Genomic DNA, 17,344 nt, shown 5'->3' on the forward strand with positions numbered 1-17,344 from the left:
TGCCTGCGCTCCGAACCCCCGCGGCGTTTGATATGCAGGCAGTGAGTCAGAGGGACGAGGCTCCGCGGGCTCGGCGGGGCGGCCGGGGCGGGGGGCACCGCTGCCTCCCCGAGGCGCGGGCGGGGAGGTCGGCGGGGATCCGAGCAGCGGGGGGAAAGGTGAACCCGGAGCCGAGCGGGGCACAAACCCATTAGTCGCACATAACTTGGGAAGACGCTTGGCCTCGCCATGACAACCGGCGGCCCGGGCTGCTCCCACGTCCCGCCGCCTCCCCCGGGAGCCCCTTTCCGTCCCCTTTCCCGGAGCTTCGGGAATGCGGGGCTAGAGAGGCGAGCCCGGTGCGGGTAACAAAAGGGGATGAAAGGAGCTCTGTAGCTCACTTTACACGTCCGAGAGGCATTTTCATACCCCGTAATGAGAAGGGATCATTCCGAGGAAGTTCAGATCAAAGGGGAGAGCATCCTGGGCATTTGCATAATTGCCGGATTTCGGAGCACAGGCTGCAACCTGGGCACCGCACCGGGGGCTGCTCCTCGCTCGTTCAGGGGCTCTGGGGAGGCCCGTAAAGAGGGGAGGCTGCAGACCATGCTCCCGCGGGGAGAGATGCGAGGCCTGCCCCGCGAACAGGATACGGAGGCCGCGGGGCCCCGGGCAGGGTGCTGGGGCACGGCTGCGGTGCCCGACGGCAGGGAGCCCTCGGAGACTCCGAGGGGCGCGAACCCCCCGGCGCGCGGCCAAGCCGTGCCCGGGTCCCCGAGGGCTGCCGCCGCTGTGGAGGTGGTGCCGCTGGGGATCAGCTCCCTGCTCCCAACCCGGCGACATCTGCGGCGCCGAGCCAGCACGTCGCCTCCCCGGCGGCTGGCGGGTGGCTCCCGGCCCGGCGGCTCGCACCGCCACCAGCGAGCGGGGATAAAGGGATTAAACGGCACGCTCGTTCCGCCGGGGGGGAGAGGGAAGAGGGGAGGCACTTGGCTGGCTCCAGCCTCCCGCTCCCCCCGAGCTCCTCCCCCGCCGTCCGCACCCCCGGCCCCGTGGCGCTGCCCCCGGCCGGCCCCGGCAGCGGGGAGGCACCGGGCGCACCCGCGGTGGCTCATTGTTTCCGCAACCAGCCGGGACTGCCGCCGGCGGCCGCGGTGCTCGGGGCGACGAGGTTCGCCGCCGCCGCTGCTGCTACTGGGAAGGGGATGCCCGGGGACACCCTTTTCAGCCATTTTAAGGAAGCAATGCTGGCGTTTCGCCGCGGGTGCCCCGATCCCCCCCTCCTCTTTGGGGCTTGTTCCATGCCCAGACGACCCTGACGGAGATGCGGGGGTTCCCCGAAGCCGGCACCACGCGCACACACCCCGCACCTGCGGTCCCCTGGCGAAACTCCACCCTGCGGGAACACCGCGCTCTCCCTGAGCCCTGTCCTGGGCGTGCGGCCAGCCCCGGCCCTTGCTCCTGCTCCCGCTCCGGCGCAGCCATCTCCCGCTCTAGCCCCAAGGCGGGATGCAGTCGGCCCCTGCCCATGCCCTGGCTTGGGCTGCTGCCAGCCCCAGGTCGGGGTGTAATGTCCTCACGGGAGCCACGGCTTTTCCCCGCACGGCTGGGCCCGGGCGGGCTGGCCGGGCGCCAGGGAGGTGAGATTGGCCTCGGAGCTGGCTGGCGGATGGCATGTTATTGTGAAAAGCGAGCGGGGAAAGCAAATATGAGCATGGCACCGTATAGGCTCGCCACGTGACCGAAATGTGTTTATCTCGCCCCGGAGAAGCCCGGGCTGCCTGCGGAGGCCAACCCTGCCTTCACGGCATAAGCATAAGTCCCGTGGCCGCGGACGGGGCTGGGCCCTGCGAGAGACCACTTCTGTTTGCTTTTGCTGTCGCTTCGGCTCTTATCATTTGCCTTGTCATTCATCATCAACCTCTCCCGGGCTCCCTCCCCCTTGCTTCCCCCCTCCGCCTCCCCCAGGGTCAGTCGGGAAAAGACTAGGAATCCATCTGAGGAGTGAGACGTGGGAAGGAGGGTCGGATGATGATGTGGCTGGGTGGGGGGCGGAGGGGTGTGTGTGCGTGTAAAAGCAGCTGCACGAAGAACAAAGGTGCTGGAGGGTGGCTTTTGGTAGTGGAGCAGAACCTCGTAAATGGGATATTTCCGTTCACAAGACTCCGCTTGCAACAGTTTCTGTCCTGCCCTTGAACTGACAAGTGAATATCTGCATTGCAACCAGAAAGTAAATCACACCGAGCCTGGCTCGGGGAGGGCGCACACGACTCCTGAGTCGGTTGCTAAGTGCGAAAAAGTGGAAGATTTCAGCTTCCCGGCGCAGCCCTGCTCCTCCGACACAGTATTTACTTTGGGAGCCCAGCGAAACACGCTTGGTGTTTATTACGGAGAGTGCCGGGGCAAGCTCGCATTTGCGTGATTAGGAGCAAGCGGAGGAGCGGCCGTGGCGCGGAATATCAAAGCGAGACCGCCTTGGCAGGGCTCCCAGGCAGGGCTTTACTGGCACCCGCGGGATTCCGCGGGGCAGGGCGAGCGCGGCCCGGGCGGCGGCGGCTGCCGCTCCCCGCTCACCGCCGCCGGGCACGGGGGGAGCCGGCGGCCCTTCGCGGGAGGCCAAAAGCAAACATCGTCCCTGCCGTGGGCTCTGCGTTAGCGAGGTTCAGCGGCCGGGCCGGGCCGGGCTCTGCCCCGCTGGCTCGGCGCTCCCCAGCCCCAGCCGCGGCCAGCCGGGCGGTAATCTCATTAGTGCCGTCGCGTTTGGGGAGCAAAGCGCCCGCCGTCCCCGCCTGGCCTCGGGAGAGCAGACAAAGGTCTGCGAGGCAAGGCCCCGCGGCCGTGCCATGCCGCGTCGGCCCTGTTAATGTTCAATCGGGAGCCGAGGAGCCGTGCCTCTCCTCCAGACCCCGTGCCCGGGGGGCGCCGACCCCCACCCGCCGCTGCCGGGCAGCCCCGCGACGGGGCCGATCCACCGCAGCACGCCTCGCCGCCTTGCCCCGCCGGGATATTTTCTCCCTGGAAGTTATTCTAAAATAACATTTGTGTGCACGTTAATGATTTATTTATGTGGCTAATAACGCTTACATTCTCGCTGATATTTGTCTAGGCGAAAGACCAGCTGCGAAATGCCCCACAGCTGTAGCCAGTACTAGAACAGAGTGCCTTGGAACCAGAAATCAATGCTCCTGAAATGAACAAGTGGACAACTTATTAGGCTCAGTCACTCCACATGCCGTCCCCTGATAACAAATAGATGAAGTAGGCGCTGTAGAAGGGACATGCCCGGGAAGGCCACACATGCCCACTCCTTCCCAGCGAGGCTGGGTAACACCGCAGGGCACAACCGGCCGCACGGACGTCCCCGGGCAGGGCAGGGGCCGCGACACGGCATTAGCGGACTGCCAGGGGTTAGATGGCGATAAATACAGCAAACGCCCAGGAGAACAGCTCCGGGAGTCATTGATAAAGGTGTCCGGTTTCCCTGCTGCTCCAGAAAGCACAACCGACAGGTTCAGCGAGATCATGTAACCGTGGCTTCTCTGCCTAGAAACAGTCACGCTAATTTTGCATTTTTACCATCCATGGGGAGGAAAAATACCTGTCGTCCCGCAATGCAAATCCTTAGGCAAATAGATCTGCGGGCACACAGGGAGCTGCTGCCAACCTGACCTACCAGCTGAGAGTCACTGGCCCCGAGTTCAGAGGTGCTGGCCGGCAGCAGCACGGCCCGAAAGCACACGGGATTTTGCAGACTCTCAGTCAGTCCCTCGGCACTCGCTGCTGCCTCAGAAAAGTCCGAGAGCCTGCGGGTAATCTCCAAGGCCTTCATGCATCCCTGGCGAGCAGCGCCCCAGCGCTAAGTGCAATTAACATAACAGACACTAAAATAGGAGAGCGGCGCTGAATTTAATTTGCAGGCTTTAAAAAAAAAAAAAAAAGAAAAAGAAAAAAAAAGCCCATTTTAGCACTTGGAGCAGTCTGGTGATGAACGCAAGGAGTGATGTGGAAGGCGGCAGAGTTGCCCTCCTGCCTCGGAGAGGGACCGCGAACCCTCTCCGGGCGCTGGGACCACCTTAGTGCGCGCAGCACCGTAAAATATTTCTAGACAGGTAAACTCCTCCGACGGGGATGCCTCCCGCCGAATCGCTCCAGCGCAGCTCCCCCCGCTCCCCCCCTCCTGGCGAGTGCTCCCGTGGCGGCGGGGCAACCGCAGCGCGACCAGGTCGCCGGCGCGGGCAGGCACCTCCCTGAGCCTCCTTGCTGCCCGCCCCGACACGCACACACCTAGATCCGGCTCACTTTCCTACCCCCGCTGCCTCGGGGAAGAGGGAGGAAATGGAAGGGGGGGAGAAACGGCGGGGTAACCCCCTTCCCTCTTTTCCTTCCCCTCCTCCCCCCGGCCTCCTGCAAACTGCCGCTGAAGTTCACAAAAGAGCGAGACATAAAGAGATCGAGGTTTCCGAGAAAAGGGAGAGACGAAAATAGCGAGGTAAAGATAAAATTAAAAAAAAAAAAAAAAAAGAAAGAAATTGTCGCAACAGAGGGACCCACCGAACGGCTGGGAAGCTGGTGGTATCCGGCCGGGGGAGAGGGGGGGAAGGAAGGAGCAAAGAGGGCTTTAAAAAACTGGAAGGCAAAAGCTGTTGGGGAGGAAGTGTAAACCGAGAGGGAGGCTGGGGGAGGGGAGAGAGCGCCATCTTTTCATGTCACAGTCACAGAGACAGCGCTGGGTTCGGCCACAGTGTCTCGGTTTCTTTTTAACAGCGGAAAACGTGCGATTAGCAGGCAGACGGGCGGAGACTACCAGCCCTGCGCGCACACACAGCCCGCAGCTCTGTCTCCGCACCGTGTAATCCCAGCGCTCAGCCCTTCTGCACCCCCTCATTAAAAACCCGGAGATTTCCTCCTCCTCCGCTCTCCGAGGAAAACAACGCCTGCCACTGCCTGAACCCGGGTAGCGCCGCCCGCCCGGAGGCCGCCCAGGGGCCCCGCGCTCCCCGCCACCCTGCACGGGGAACTGCGCGGTCCTCGTCGCTCGGCCCCTGCTTCCCCTCGGGAGGCTGATGCTCATCCCCCCCCCCAATCCCAAAGGGCCACCCCCGAGGGGACGCAGGGCGGGGACTTGGGGGGGAAAGCTGGCTACAGACCTCCCGTCTCCCGTCCCCAGGGGCTGCTGTTCCCCCGCTGCCAGGGCGGCTGCTCGCTCCCCCCCCCCGCGCCCTCCCTTTATCCATCCTGAGGGCGAGGGTGGGGTGCGCCGAGCCGGAGCTCCCCGCACGGGGGGCCGGCAGCGGGGAGCAGCGCCGGGATCCCCCGGGAGCTGGCGATCCGGCAGCGGAGCCGGGCACCGCCGCCCACGGCCCCATGAACAGCGCTTTATTCCGCAGCGCTCAAACCCCTCATTGTGTTTGGCAGAATCACCTGCCTCCTCCGGAGCCGGGCGATTAATTTAATGCGATACAGAGTGCGCTCCCTCCCGGCCCCTCCTCAGCGGGGAGATCTCCGGCGGGCGCTCCGCGCCGCGGAGGAGGGGCACGGCACAGCACGGCAAGGCGGGCTGACATCCTCCGAGCACCGGCTCTCCCGGCGGCGCTCGGGGAAACCTTCCCCGCCCGGTAGCGGTGGAGCGGCAGCTCCGATCGGAGTCGCACATAAGCATCCGCCGCGCAGACCTGCTCGGTGCCCGGGGCGGGGGGGGGTTGGCTGCGAGGGGGGGGGGGGGCGAACCAAGGGGGGGGGGGGGCTGGGCTCGGTGGAGGGGGGTGCTCACCGCCGCGACTGCTAGGGACGGCGGCTGTTATTATTATTATTATTACTGTTATTGTTATTTTTAGGGGGCGGCGGTGGTTGGAGCGAGGGGGGGGGGCGGTCCGCGCTCGGCGGGGGGCGACGTGGAAGGGGGAGCCGCCGGCTGCTCCCGCGAAGGGGGCATGAGGTGAGGGCGGTGGGAGAACCGTCTACTCTGTTTCTAATAAAGGAAACGACTTTTATTGAACGATAAATGCAGGGGAACGAAAGTCGTGTGGGTGCGCCTGGTGGGGGCGATTGATTTGGAAGGGGAGGGGTGGTGGCTGCCCGTGCCGGCGCGGGCTGTTTGGGGCGGGAGGGGCCGGCTGCCCTCGGTTGCTCCTGCCCGGGAGGGATTACGGGGAGGGGGCGTCGGCCGCCCCAGTGGAAGGGGACGAGGGCTGCCCCTGTTCATGGGGGGGCTGGAGACGGGGAGCGCGGGATGCTCGCGGTGGGGGGTCCGGCGGGAGGGGGGGGCGTAGGCCATGGGGTGGTGCCGCCTACCCCTCTCGGGCAGGGGAGGCTGAGGGGGAGGTGTCGGCTGCGCCTTGCCAGTTGGGATTTGATAGGGGCGGTAGGAGACACGTCTCCTGTTTCTAATAAAGGAATCGGCTTTTATTGAAGGATAAATGCAGAGAACCAAAGTCGTGTGGGCTGCAGCCGCCGAGCTTCGTTAGCTGCCGATGTGACTGCGAAGATAAAACGCTGCACAATAATTCGAGCGCGAACAGCGCCGGGGATGGGGACGAGCACTCCCCGCTGGTCCTGGCCCCCGGCTCCCTCGGCCCCGGCCCCCTCGGCCCCGGCCCCGCGGCGGAAGGTGCCCGGGGAGCCTCAGACCATGTTAACGGCTCGGCCTTGGGACTTCGCCAAGTTTCTCTGACTTAGGGGAACTCTGGGGATGAGTAATCGCGCCAGGCTAGGGTTTGGGAGGGAGTTGTTTTTTTTTTTTCCCCTCGCTCGCTCTCCTCTTTTTTTCCCCTTGTCATCAGCTGCTGACCCACTCACTTCGAGAGCACGGCACCTACGGGTTTCTGAGAAGGGCGGCGGGAGGAGACGGGGGATGTGGCAAGCCAGGGGAAGCCCCACCACCGTCTCGGCTCCCCGGCCGAGCCAAGCCGGCTCCGCTCCGGCCCTGAGCACGTCGGGGCAGCGCGGGGTCGCTGCTATCACATCTCCCGTGCGGTGCCCTCGATGTGTCTTTGCCGGGGGAACAGGGGACGCATACACACCCACACCACACGCATTCTGCTGCCTCGCGTGGAGGCCCGTGTGGAGATTTCCCATGGCAGCGAGGACACGGTGCTGCCGCGCCTTGCCCTCGGGGGAGGTGTCGGGAAGTCTTTCTACTCGACATCTCGGTTTTATCGCAGGTGGCGACGGTTCAAGGACGGGAGGGGGAAACTCCGGGCCCGAGGGCAGGCCCCCGGGGACGGGGAAGAAGCGTGTAGCCCCGGCCATGGCAGGCGCGGGCGCGCCGGGCCAGGAAGGACGGCGCCCGCATCCTGCCCGCGGGCCCCGGGGCGGGCGTGGCGGGGCCTTGCCCGGTGCCGCGGAGGGCAGGGCCGCCGCCGTGTGCTCCGGGCGCCGTGCCCGCCCTCGGCCTCTGCCTGCGCCTGCCGGGCAGCGGGGTGCAGGGGCGGCCGAGGGGTAGGAAGTGGCCGAGAGCCTCAAGAGCAGAACCCATTCGATACCGAGCGTGGCCGCCCACAGCAGATCCTGCAGCTTGGCTGGGGACAGGCCGGGGGGTGGGGAGTGTTGCCGTCGGGGGTGCTGCAGCTAAACGAACTGGAAAAGGCATCCTGGCTCTCGCTTAGCCTCACCCGCCGCCGCGTGTGGGGCCGGCGCAGGGCTCTCCCTTAGCGCAGCTCCCTGCCCGCTCCACGGGCAGCGAGGGGCCGCGTCCCCTGCCTGCCATGGGGACGGCGAGCGGGCATGGCCGGGGAGCGGCGGGGAGCTGCTAATCTCGGCGCCTGTCAGGTTTCGGTCCTCTGATTACTTGCGTGATTTGGCTTCCGAGAGGAGCGCTGTGAAGCGGCTGCTGCCCTTGTTTGGGTACTGTGGTGGCGGGGGGGTGAACGACGACGTACGGAGATGAAGTGAGGACGGGGTTTTAAATGGCACTTCTGATGGGAAAATACTTTTATTTTCCCTTGGTTTTTTGAAGCTGCTTTCGAAATGAACATTTTCTGCGATAAGAGGTGACCGATCAGAATCGCTGGGGGGAGGTTGTAAGCAGACGTTTTGCCCCAGCTTACTGTTATCTTATCTTTCACACTTGCAGGGCGAAAAAGTGGCTTATCTTTATACCCACCCCCCTCTCGCCTTAATTGCTAAAAACACTGTGAAGTGTTAAGTACAGGGGTAAAGAATCTCTCCGCGTGTCTGCCGTGCGAGCGAAGGGGCGGGGGGCCCTCCGACTTGAAAAATTAGGGTTTTTTTTCTGGAAAGGTACACACGTGTACACACCGAGAGCCCCTCCCTGCCCCCACTCTGCTGCTGCTTTGATGTTGCAGGCTCTCATTTCATATGTATGCACCCCGGCGAGCCACCCGCCGCTGCCGGGCTTCCAGCCGGGGCGCAGATCCCGCTCGGCACGCCGGCGAGCCCGGGGGCCGTGCCGCGGGCTGCGGGCGCAGAGGGCGGCGGGGGCCTCCGCTGTCACCTCTGGGGCGGAGTGAATAACCCCAGTGTTTATGAACCCCGGCGCGGAATTGGTATTCAGCGCCGAGCCACGGCATCGTCTCCTCGTTTTCTCTCTCTCCCCACCCCCTTCGAAACAAAACACAACACAAAAACAAAACCAAAAGGAGGACGGAGGTGATTCATCGACTGTATCCAATTATTAACATACAAGCTGTAGTCTGCACAAACACACCTTCAAACCATGGCGGTTCCCCCGGCCGCCGTATTATATTTAAACTCGGGAGCATGGTGGCTTCCGAGCCTCTGCCGAGCTGCCGCTCGCTGCCGCTCCTTCCCAGGCCGCCGAGGGATGGGAACGGGCCACAACCCGCGCCCCCCGGGGCTGAGGGACCTCCACCGGGAAAAAGGGTTGTAGCCTCCAGCTCCCGCGCATCGCCTTCAAAGGCGAAGGCTCAACCTCGCCCGCGTCGGTCTCCGGCCGGGCCGGGGGTTTTGTCTGCCTCCGGCTCCTGTTCTCCCCCTACGCCTTCCACGCCGCCCTCCCGCCGAGCCCCACCGCGCCTCCCGCTGTCCCCCGCCGGGCTCGGGGGAGGCGAGGAGAGCGACAACCTCGCCGGCGCTATTTTTACTCCTCTCCAGACTTGTGCGGCGCACGCCCCCTCCCCTGCAGGGCCTTGCCTAGCGGCTGCATCTCTCCGCTCGCAGGAGCGGCCGGGGCCGCCGGCCGCCCGCCTTTCACCTCCGCCCGCCCCCGCCGGCCCCACCGCCGGCCCGGCCCGGCCCCCGCGCCCGGGGCAGCGCCCGCAGCAGCCCGAGGGGACAGGGCGGGGGCGGGGGACACACACACGGGCGCGCCGCAAGCAGACAAAATGGCCGTGGTATGCAAGGGGGAGAGGTGGAGGGGGCAGCTCGCAGCCAGCCTGCCCTCCTTCTGCAGCGGGGCTGCCGTCCCGTTCCCCAGACTGGGGCCCGGTGGCCTCGGCGCTGCGCTCCCCGTACCGAGCTCTGCCCGGGCCCAGCCAGCGCTTCCCCAGCAGCGGGCGGCAGGCCGAGCTCCCCGGCTGGGGGCAGGCCGACAGTGCATGTGTTTGTCCGCCTGTCCCTCCCGGTTTGTCCGCTCCGGGCGGCCAACGGGGCCCCGGGGACCGCGAGCATCTCCGCTGTTTCGTGGAACAGAGAAGGGGTGCAGAGCGAAGCAAACACAACAGGAACGGTTTATCAATTTGCCTTCGTAAAAAGAAGGTAGTGGCGCTTAGTCCGTGAACCGATCGCGTCTCAGACTCTTCTGGGGAGACAGAGGGAAAATTATGGATCTCCTGTCAACGGAGTAGCCCTGAACTACGAAGTGAAATTATAGTACCTCTGCTATGCAAAACCCCTTTGAGTGCACGGGGAGTTGCATGGCGATGTAACAATATGCTGACGCTGTGTCAGGTCTGAAAGAGCTGCAGACCCTGTATAACGCCAACTGAGGCTTGTCTTGTTTTGTTATTCAGATTTCTACACTTCCATTAAAAACAGCCTTACAATAACCAATGATAAAGGTCTGATTTAAGACACACTCAAGCAAGGCAATTCAGAGCTTAGGACAGTGATCTGTTATTTATAGGCCTTTCCTAGCACTCATCACCAGGCTGTCTGAACACCTCGCTTGCATTAATTCATTTTACCTTCGCAGCGCCCATCTCCCCTCGGTCTCATTTCCCGTGACGGGAGGACCTGCGTGCTCCGGTTGCCTTTTGGTGGGCATGGGAGCGGGGCGTGGAGGGGGCCATGCCTCGCCGCTCATATGGTTTAACCCCCAACTTTCTGAGGTGTGCGGGCCTGGGACGCGGGGAGGATGGGGAAGCTTCCAATTAGAGGCGGCGCTGGAGGTAAATGAGAGCCGGCATAAAGCCATCCCACTTGGAAGCCTCCTGCGAGAAGCCCATTCTGCCATTAACAATGGATTTGTCTTTACGAGGAGGTTAAGTACTTAGCATTATCGGAGCAGCCGTTTTTGCGAGCGCATCCTTCGCCCGGCTCCTCAGCGGCCGCAGCGGCAGCGCGGAGCCCCCCCTCCGCTCCCGGGGAGAGAGCAGTGTGCAGCGGTCTGACCCGGGGGTCAGCTCCCTCCGGGGCGTGTGGGAGGGGGGGGGGAGACCTCCCGGTAATCTGCAAAACAAGAGCATGCTCTGAATTTTCCGGGGTTAGCTCGACGGTGCCCGCCGCCCCTCGCAGCCGGGCCGGGGCAGGCCGCGAGAGGAGCGAACTGAAGCACCAATGTCTTCTCCGGGAGCCACCAGCCTCCCGCTGCAAAGCTCGGGGACCCAGGGAACAAAAAAGGCACAGAGGCGAACAAGCACCGATCTGTTCCTCCCCGCCACGAAGGAAACTGCGTTCACAAAGAAAGAAAGTTTATGGTTAAAAATAAAAGCGGAGCAAGTTTACCCCGAGATAACTTTAAGTCATTAGTGAAAAACAAAAAAAAACCCCCAACCATCCCAGCCCCACGCTGTAGGTACACACATGTGATCCGTAGTTCGCAGCTCGGGGGAAGGGAAGAGGGCGACTTTTGTGATGCAAGTGCGGGCCGCTGGCACCGGGGATCCAGACTTGCGGGGAGAGACAAAGCCCAGATCAATGCAGCCGGGAAGCCGCGGCTGCGGCCACCTCGCCAGGAAACGCGCTAGTTCTGCTTTCCTATGGAAAGAAGCAATTTTAATGAGGTTTTCCTAGGAAAAGGAAAAAAAATCCAACAGAGGCCTCCCCTCCAGCTGTGTGCCTGTAACTCACGTGCGTTCAGTCTAATAACTTTTAATGTCTAGCCCTAAAACATCTTTATAAAAAATAGCTTTACAGCGTAATAGGCCAGGTGTCCCTCTGCTTGTTATCGGAGATTAAAAAAATGTGTGGGAGCCTTTTCAGATGCGTGGCCCGGCTCGCCAGGACCAAACCCGGCTGCTGCCCGGAGCCGTGTTCCCCGTTGGTCAGCACGGTGGGACCGCAGCCTGGTCGCCGTACTCGGCGGTTCCCCGGGCTCCCCTGTGAGGAAGCTGAGCGGTGCCGCTGGAGTTTCGGGTTTCAGATGGTGGATATTTCACTTCTGCTTTAAGATGGAAGAGTTTTTTAAGAGAGGCGTAGCGAAACTCTGAGGCCCGTGATGGCAGTTTCATGAAATGCCAGCCCTCTGGCCGTGACCCGGGTGGATGTGTATGCGTGTGTGTGTGTGTGCTTGCACTTTGTATCCTCTTCCCGAGCATCGGTCGACCACCACGTTTGGTTTTTTTCCAGACATGGCGTAGATCCTCGATTAAAAACTTTTGTATTTGGGAGGGGGAAAGCTTTGTAAGGAGAACCTTGGAGAACTGTTACTTTTTCATCTTCAGAGATAAGCAGCAGTGGCGGAGAGCAGGCAGGCAGCCCCGGCCGTCCTGCTCTGGCGCTGCATTCTCATCGTCCTTCTTGCTGCTCCGGTGCTCTCGGCGAGGGAAGCTTTCGCAGCTCGTAGCGTCACCGCAGCCTTTTCGCGCAGCATCTTGAACGAGGCGATTAAAAATCTCCCCCGGGGCGAACTGTCCGCGTTAATCGCCTGGCGTTTGGCTGGCAGTCGCTCCCACACCGAGCGGCGGCGAGAAGGGCTCGATGCGGCGCCGGCGGCGCTGAGGTGGCAGAACTCCCGCTTCCCCGGGAAGGCGCCGGGAGGTGCGGAGGAGCAGTGGGACCGAGAGCCCGCCTGGCCCTGAGGCCGGGGCCGCCCCGGGAGCCTCCGCGCCGCGGGCTCTGCGGGACTAAACCTGGGAGTATCGGCGGGGAATGGGCGTTATGAACGTGAAATTTACGAGTCGAGCTCGCCGAGCCAAAAGTTGCCTTGCCAAAGTAAATAGATGCAGCCGATAACTACCAACCCGGAGATTAAAGGGCTCCACGTTCCGGGCAGGAATCTTAAAGCAGTCGTAGAAATGCCAGGGAGGGAAACGGCGCTTCAGTCGTCACCCTACCCCGGGTTGCCACACCGCTCACACCCGGTAAAAAGCGCGTTAAGGGCTGCCAAAGCCGGATAAGGCGAAAACGCGCTTTAATAAGGTCCCCCTCGGCCCCCCCGCCCCCCGCAATGCAGACGTTGACAAACGAGTGGCTTTTTTTCCATCCCGATTCAGAGCTCGGAGACGAGGACCGGGGGGAAGCGCGGAAATCAGCGCGGCCGAGCCGCGTACCACGCGAAGCTGGGGGCGGCGGGTGGGACCAGAGAGGGACCCCGGGGTCGGGGGGCGACACACACAGCCCTCCACGGGTGTGGGAGGCTGCGGACGAAAGGGTCCGTGCGTTAGTGTGACCCCCTGAAGGGGGTTACGACGGCTGCGAGCCCTCGGCAGGTCCTGGGGGAGCGGGGATGCCTTTTCGAGACGGGGGGAACCCGGAGCCGGCGGGTCTGGTTGAGGGGCGCGGGCTGCACCGCCGGGGGAGATTCCGAGCACCGCGGTGCTGCGGAGAGCGCGGGGGAGAGCGGGGCGGGAGGGTCGGGGGCACCCAGCAGAGGGGCCGGGGGCGGGCAGGGTGGCAGGGGGTGGCAGCGCGGCGCGACCCGCCGCGGAGGCTCGCAGCGATGTCTGGCAGCGCCGCCGCCGCCGGGGTTTTGACAGCTTGGCGGAGCGGAGTGAGCGGAGCTTTATGGTAATTGCGGTTCTCCACTGGCCTTCTGGGTAGCGAGAGAGGGGAGTATCGGCGGGGCGGGGGGGCGGCTTTCCCCTCCTGCCGGTCGGGGATCGCGGGAGCGCGGAGTCCTCCCCGGGGCGCCGCAGCTTGGCAGCGACCTGTGCCAGCCGGGGGGAGCGGGCGAGGCGAGGGGCTGGCGGCGCGGCAAGGGGGGGGCAAATCAATTAGTCAGGGCAAGAGGGGGGGAAGCGGGCGAGCGGCCGGGCGATCCCTGCCTGGGCAGGGAAACGCAGCCAGGGGAGGGGGAAACTTGCTGAGGGAAAAAGCGGTGGCGGCGCTGCTGCTGCCGCTGCTGCTGGCGGCGGCTCCCTCGGTGCAGCGCCTGCCCGGGGGGAGGGGAAGGGAGGGGAGGCGGCGGCTAGAGGAGGAGGAGGAGGAGGAGGAGGAGGAGGAAGAGAGGGAGGGGGGATGCGAGGGGAGCGCAGCGTGCAGCAGACGGAGCCCGGTCTCCCAGCGGCAAGGTGAGGAAGAGCGGCTTTCCCGGCGGACTAAAGAGGGGAGGGGGGGGGGGAGAGGAAGAAAAAGAGAGAGAGAGAGAGAGAGAGGAGGAGAAGAGGAGGAGGAGAATTAAATCCCCAGCCACACACACACAAAGCCGCGGCGGCCAGGGCACGGGAGACGGCGGCGCGGGCGAGATGTGGGGAGCGCCGCGCTCGCCAGCGCAGGAACTTCGCCCGGAGCAAGCCAGCAACATGGCGCTGCCAAACCAGAGCCGGCAGCCGGAATGAGCATCGCGGGCTGCCGCTCCCACTCCCGCTGCTGAGCCCAACCGAGCCGAGGAGCAAAGCCCTTCCCGTGGGCACCTGCCCCGTCGGCGCAGAAGGCGGCCGCGCTCCGGCGCCCCGCAGCTCCCTGCTCTTTTCGCACCCCTTCCCCGACCCGCCCGCGCCGGGGCAAGCCGCGGAACACGCACCCACAAGAGAGGGAGAGTGGAATCGTGAAACTTTTCTCGCCTCTTCCTCCCACCCCTGACGGGGCTGCCCTTCCAGGGAGAGAGCAGCAGGGCCAGGCGACGGTGCGGGGACCCGCGGCGCGGAAGGAAGGTCTGTGCTCCGCTCCGCGAACAGCTCCCGTGCGGAAGAGCCGCCGCCGCCGAGTCCCGCGGTGACGGGGCGGTCGCGGGGCTCCCCCCGACCCGCCGCGGGGAAGGGAAGGCAGAGCGGCGGTGGCGCCGCAGAAAGTTACAGCGCGGGGCAGCGGGGCTGGGGCGGGAGCGGCGGGGTCAGAGGGGTCTGCCGGTGCGCCTCCGGGGCTGCGGCGGCGCAGGGGAAGTTTGGAGGCAGTTGCTGGTAAAGATGCCTGTTTGGGGCAGCGGAGGCGGAGGGGGAAGCACCCCGGTCGCGTTGTTGGCTCCGGTGCGTCCGTGTGGGGAGTGGTGGCGGTGTTCTCGCTGTCTCGCACTTTTGTGACTGGGAAGACACCGGAGCAAGCGGCGTTGCGGGGGCTCCCGTGGGACGGGGCGAGCGAGGAGCGGCGCTGCCGACTCGCGGAGCGGGGACGGCCCCCGCGCCGGGAGGGCCGGGTTCTGCGCTCCCCGCCGGGAGCAGAGCGCGGTCCCGCGGCGCCGGGCAGGTGAGCGGCGGGGAGAACCCGCTGCCGGGCTGCCGTTCCCCTCTCCGGGAGAGCCCGGGGCGCTGCTCCCCCCTGTCCCTCCGCCCCGGCGGGGCGGGCGCCGCGGCGCACGTGGGGTAGGGCGGCCCGGGGTTTTCCCGTACGCGGAGCTGTGCTGGCGTGAGGTCCGGCGTGACACGGAAGTTTAGTCAGCCCGAAAATGTAGTTTGGAGTTGGGAGAGCGAGCCAGAGGGAGGCTCGGGGCTTGCCATCAAAGGGCCGGTCGGAGGGGGACGGCCAGGCGGGGAGGGAGCGGAGGCTGCTTTGTGAAGCCGGGGCCAAGTGGGGCGGCTCTGCGCAGCATATGAGGCATGCATTTGATGTTCGCGGAGCGAGTCCGGGGGCGAGGGCTGCGGAACGTTCACGTTCCTCTTTCTCTATGTGTGTGTATGTTGGGTGGTTGTTTTTTTTTTTTTCCTCCTCCTTCCTCCCCCTCTCGTTTCCGCGATGTCTGTCGGATCCCGGGTTTGTTGATTGTAGAGGGGGCGAGGGGGAGGCGAAAAGAACCTCCCCCATCTACCCCGACAAGAAAAAAAAAAAAGCCCCCACCATAGTGAGCGGTGCAAAACTGACAAAGTATGGGGACTGGCTTTAATGGTATCGCCTCGGAGCTCCTCGCGGCATTAATTCCCACTAATGAATCTTTTCCAGAAACTCTGTTCATTGCTTTCATCTGCTCTTTGGAGCCCGCGGCTTTTGTATTCGTGTTTGTATTAAAAGGGGGGGGGGGGAGGGCGGGGGGAGCCCAACCCGCACCGGGTAGCCAAGCCTGGATTTTTCAAAGGTTTCTATTAACTTTTTTTTCCCGCCCCCTCCCCGTGGCCCTACCGCGGGGGGCGGCCAGGAAGAGCAATGCCCCGCCAGAGCCGCTTGGGAACAAAGCTGGGGGCGAGAGCGGGCGAGCGGTACCGGGTCTCGGTCCCCCGGGCAGCGTCCGCATCCCCCGCCGGTGACTCTGCCACTCCCGGGTCGCCGCTCCTCCCGCAGCTCCGTGCGGGCCGCTGCCCAACCGAGCCCGGCGTTCCCCTTCCTCTAGCCGCCTCTCTCGCCGACTTTCGTCCCCGAGACGCTCGTGCTTGCCTGTCTGTCTGGAGCCCGGTGCTGTCGCCCTTGCGACACACCGATTCATTTCCTTTCGGTTCTGCTGTCGGAGCCCCTGGGTGGTTTTTTTTCCCTTTTTTTTTTTTTTTTTTCTCTTCTTCCCGAGCGGTAGCCAGCGCAGCGCTCAGTCTAATTGCTTTTAGGAGGATTAGGAGCAAATTCCTCCCCCAGCCCCCCACCCTCCGCCGCCTCTTCCTTCTCTCCGCCCCCCCCTCCCGCCGGGTTGCCTTCGCGCGCCGGGGTTACAGTTTATCCCTGGTGCGGTTCTTTGAATTGCTGTCACAAATAGGTGACTCAGAGTTAATTAGGAAGTATGCACCGGATCAATGGGCTGCACAGCTCATTAGTTATTCCCCAGCCTTTTGCAGCGTTGGACCTCCGGCTCCTCGCCCCGTACACCTCTTTAATACGCAACCTGGAGGGCTGGCAGGGACCAGGGAGCACTTCGGGTGAGGGGGGCTGGGTGCGAAGGGGCGTGATGAATACGGACATTGAAGTTTCCAGGTTGGGAGGTTACGTACGGACGAGTGACCGGGACCCCCACTGCTCCCCCCCCGAGCCCCTCCCTCCCCGACTGTCAAACCTGCCGCCCCTCACGGGCATGGTGGGCTGTTGCCCACCCTGAGGTCGGCGGGACGAGCCCCGAATGTTACCAAAACCAAACAGGCACCAAAAAAAAAAAAAAAGTGTGTGTGTGTTTATTGGAGCGTACGCTCAGAGAGCAGACAAAATCTCATTTGTCAGGCATGAAGGTGGGCTGTGTGGAAGGCTATAAATATACCGGGGAGGATTGTATCGCGGTCACTTTTCTGTTCTTCGCCATTTCTAAGGTGAGTGGCGGAGGCTGAGGGACCGGGCAGGGGCTTCTCCTGGTATTGTTTGTCCGTCTGTGATAGATCGGTCTAGACAGCCGCTCAGGCTCCCTGCGAGCTCAAGAACCAGAGCCTGAAAGGGAGAGTGGGGGAGACGGAGAGGAAAAGGTCACAGCGATATTTTTTCTTTTTTTTTTTTTTCCCCCTCTTTTCTTCCTTTCTTTCTTTTTTCTTTTCTTTTTTTTTTTTCTTTTTTTTTTTTGGTGGAGATGCTTGTTAACCCTTAAGGCCGAGAGAAGATCAGGGCTGGCTGCTCCGGACTGGAAAGCTGCGATAGCAGCAGCGATCGCAGGGATGCTGTCGGAGCCGGGGGTCGGGACGAGGCAGCTCTGCCCGGTCCATCTAATGGCTTTATAAGAGATGTTTCCCACAACAGGAAAAGAGTTCACGAGGCAAGCGCCAGATGATTTTGTTCCCAGGAGTTTCCTCTCTCTGGAAACTCCGAGGAGTGCTTGGAGCCGGGGTCGGGCCGCCGCAGGGCCAGGGCAGCTGCCTCAGCTCCTCGGGCTCGGGGGCATCGGGGCCTGCCATCGGGGCGTCCCTGGGGCTCTCCTCCTTCCGCGGGCCCGCCGTGCCCTCCCCCTCCCTTCCTGCGGGCTGCAGTGGAAACCCCGTGATGGATGTTCCCGACCCCACGCGGGGAGCGAGTTTCC

General features: G+C 63.7%; 1 protein-coding gene across 7 annotated transcripts in view; it reads left to right on the forward strand.

Moving 5' to 3' along the window:
• The first annotated feature begins 13,505 nt into the window (after window positions 1-13,505).
• BCOR (BCL6 corepressor) overlaps window positions 13,506-17,344 on the forward strand; it is a 59,656-nt gene continuing 55,817 nt past the window's right edge. For 5 of the 7 annotated variants that reach the window (XM_027636743.1, XM_027636789.1, XM_027636797.1 and 2 more), the window contains exon 1: window positions 13,506-13,568. The gene's annotated coding sequence lies outside the window, so the exon portion shown is untranslated. Of the gene's footprint in view, window positions 13,569-13,590; window positions 14,151-17,344 lie in introns of those variants that run through there. The other 2 variants (XM_027636763.1, XM_027636754.1) reach the window with 2 other exon arrangements.

Source organism: Corapipo altera, unplaced genomic scaffold (genome assembly GCF_003945725.1).
Source record: "Corapipo altera isolate COAL_440 unplaced genomic scaffold, ASM394572v1 0, whole genome shotgun sequence".
NCBI lineage: Eukaryota > Metazoa > Chordata > Aves > Passeriformes > Pipridae > Corapipo > Corapipo altera.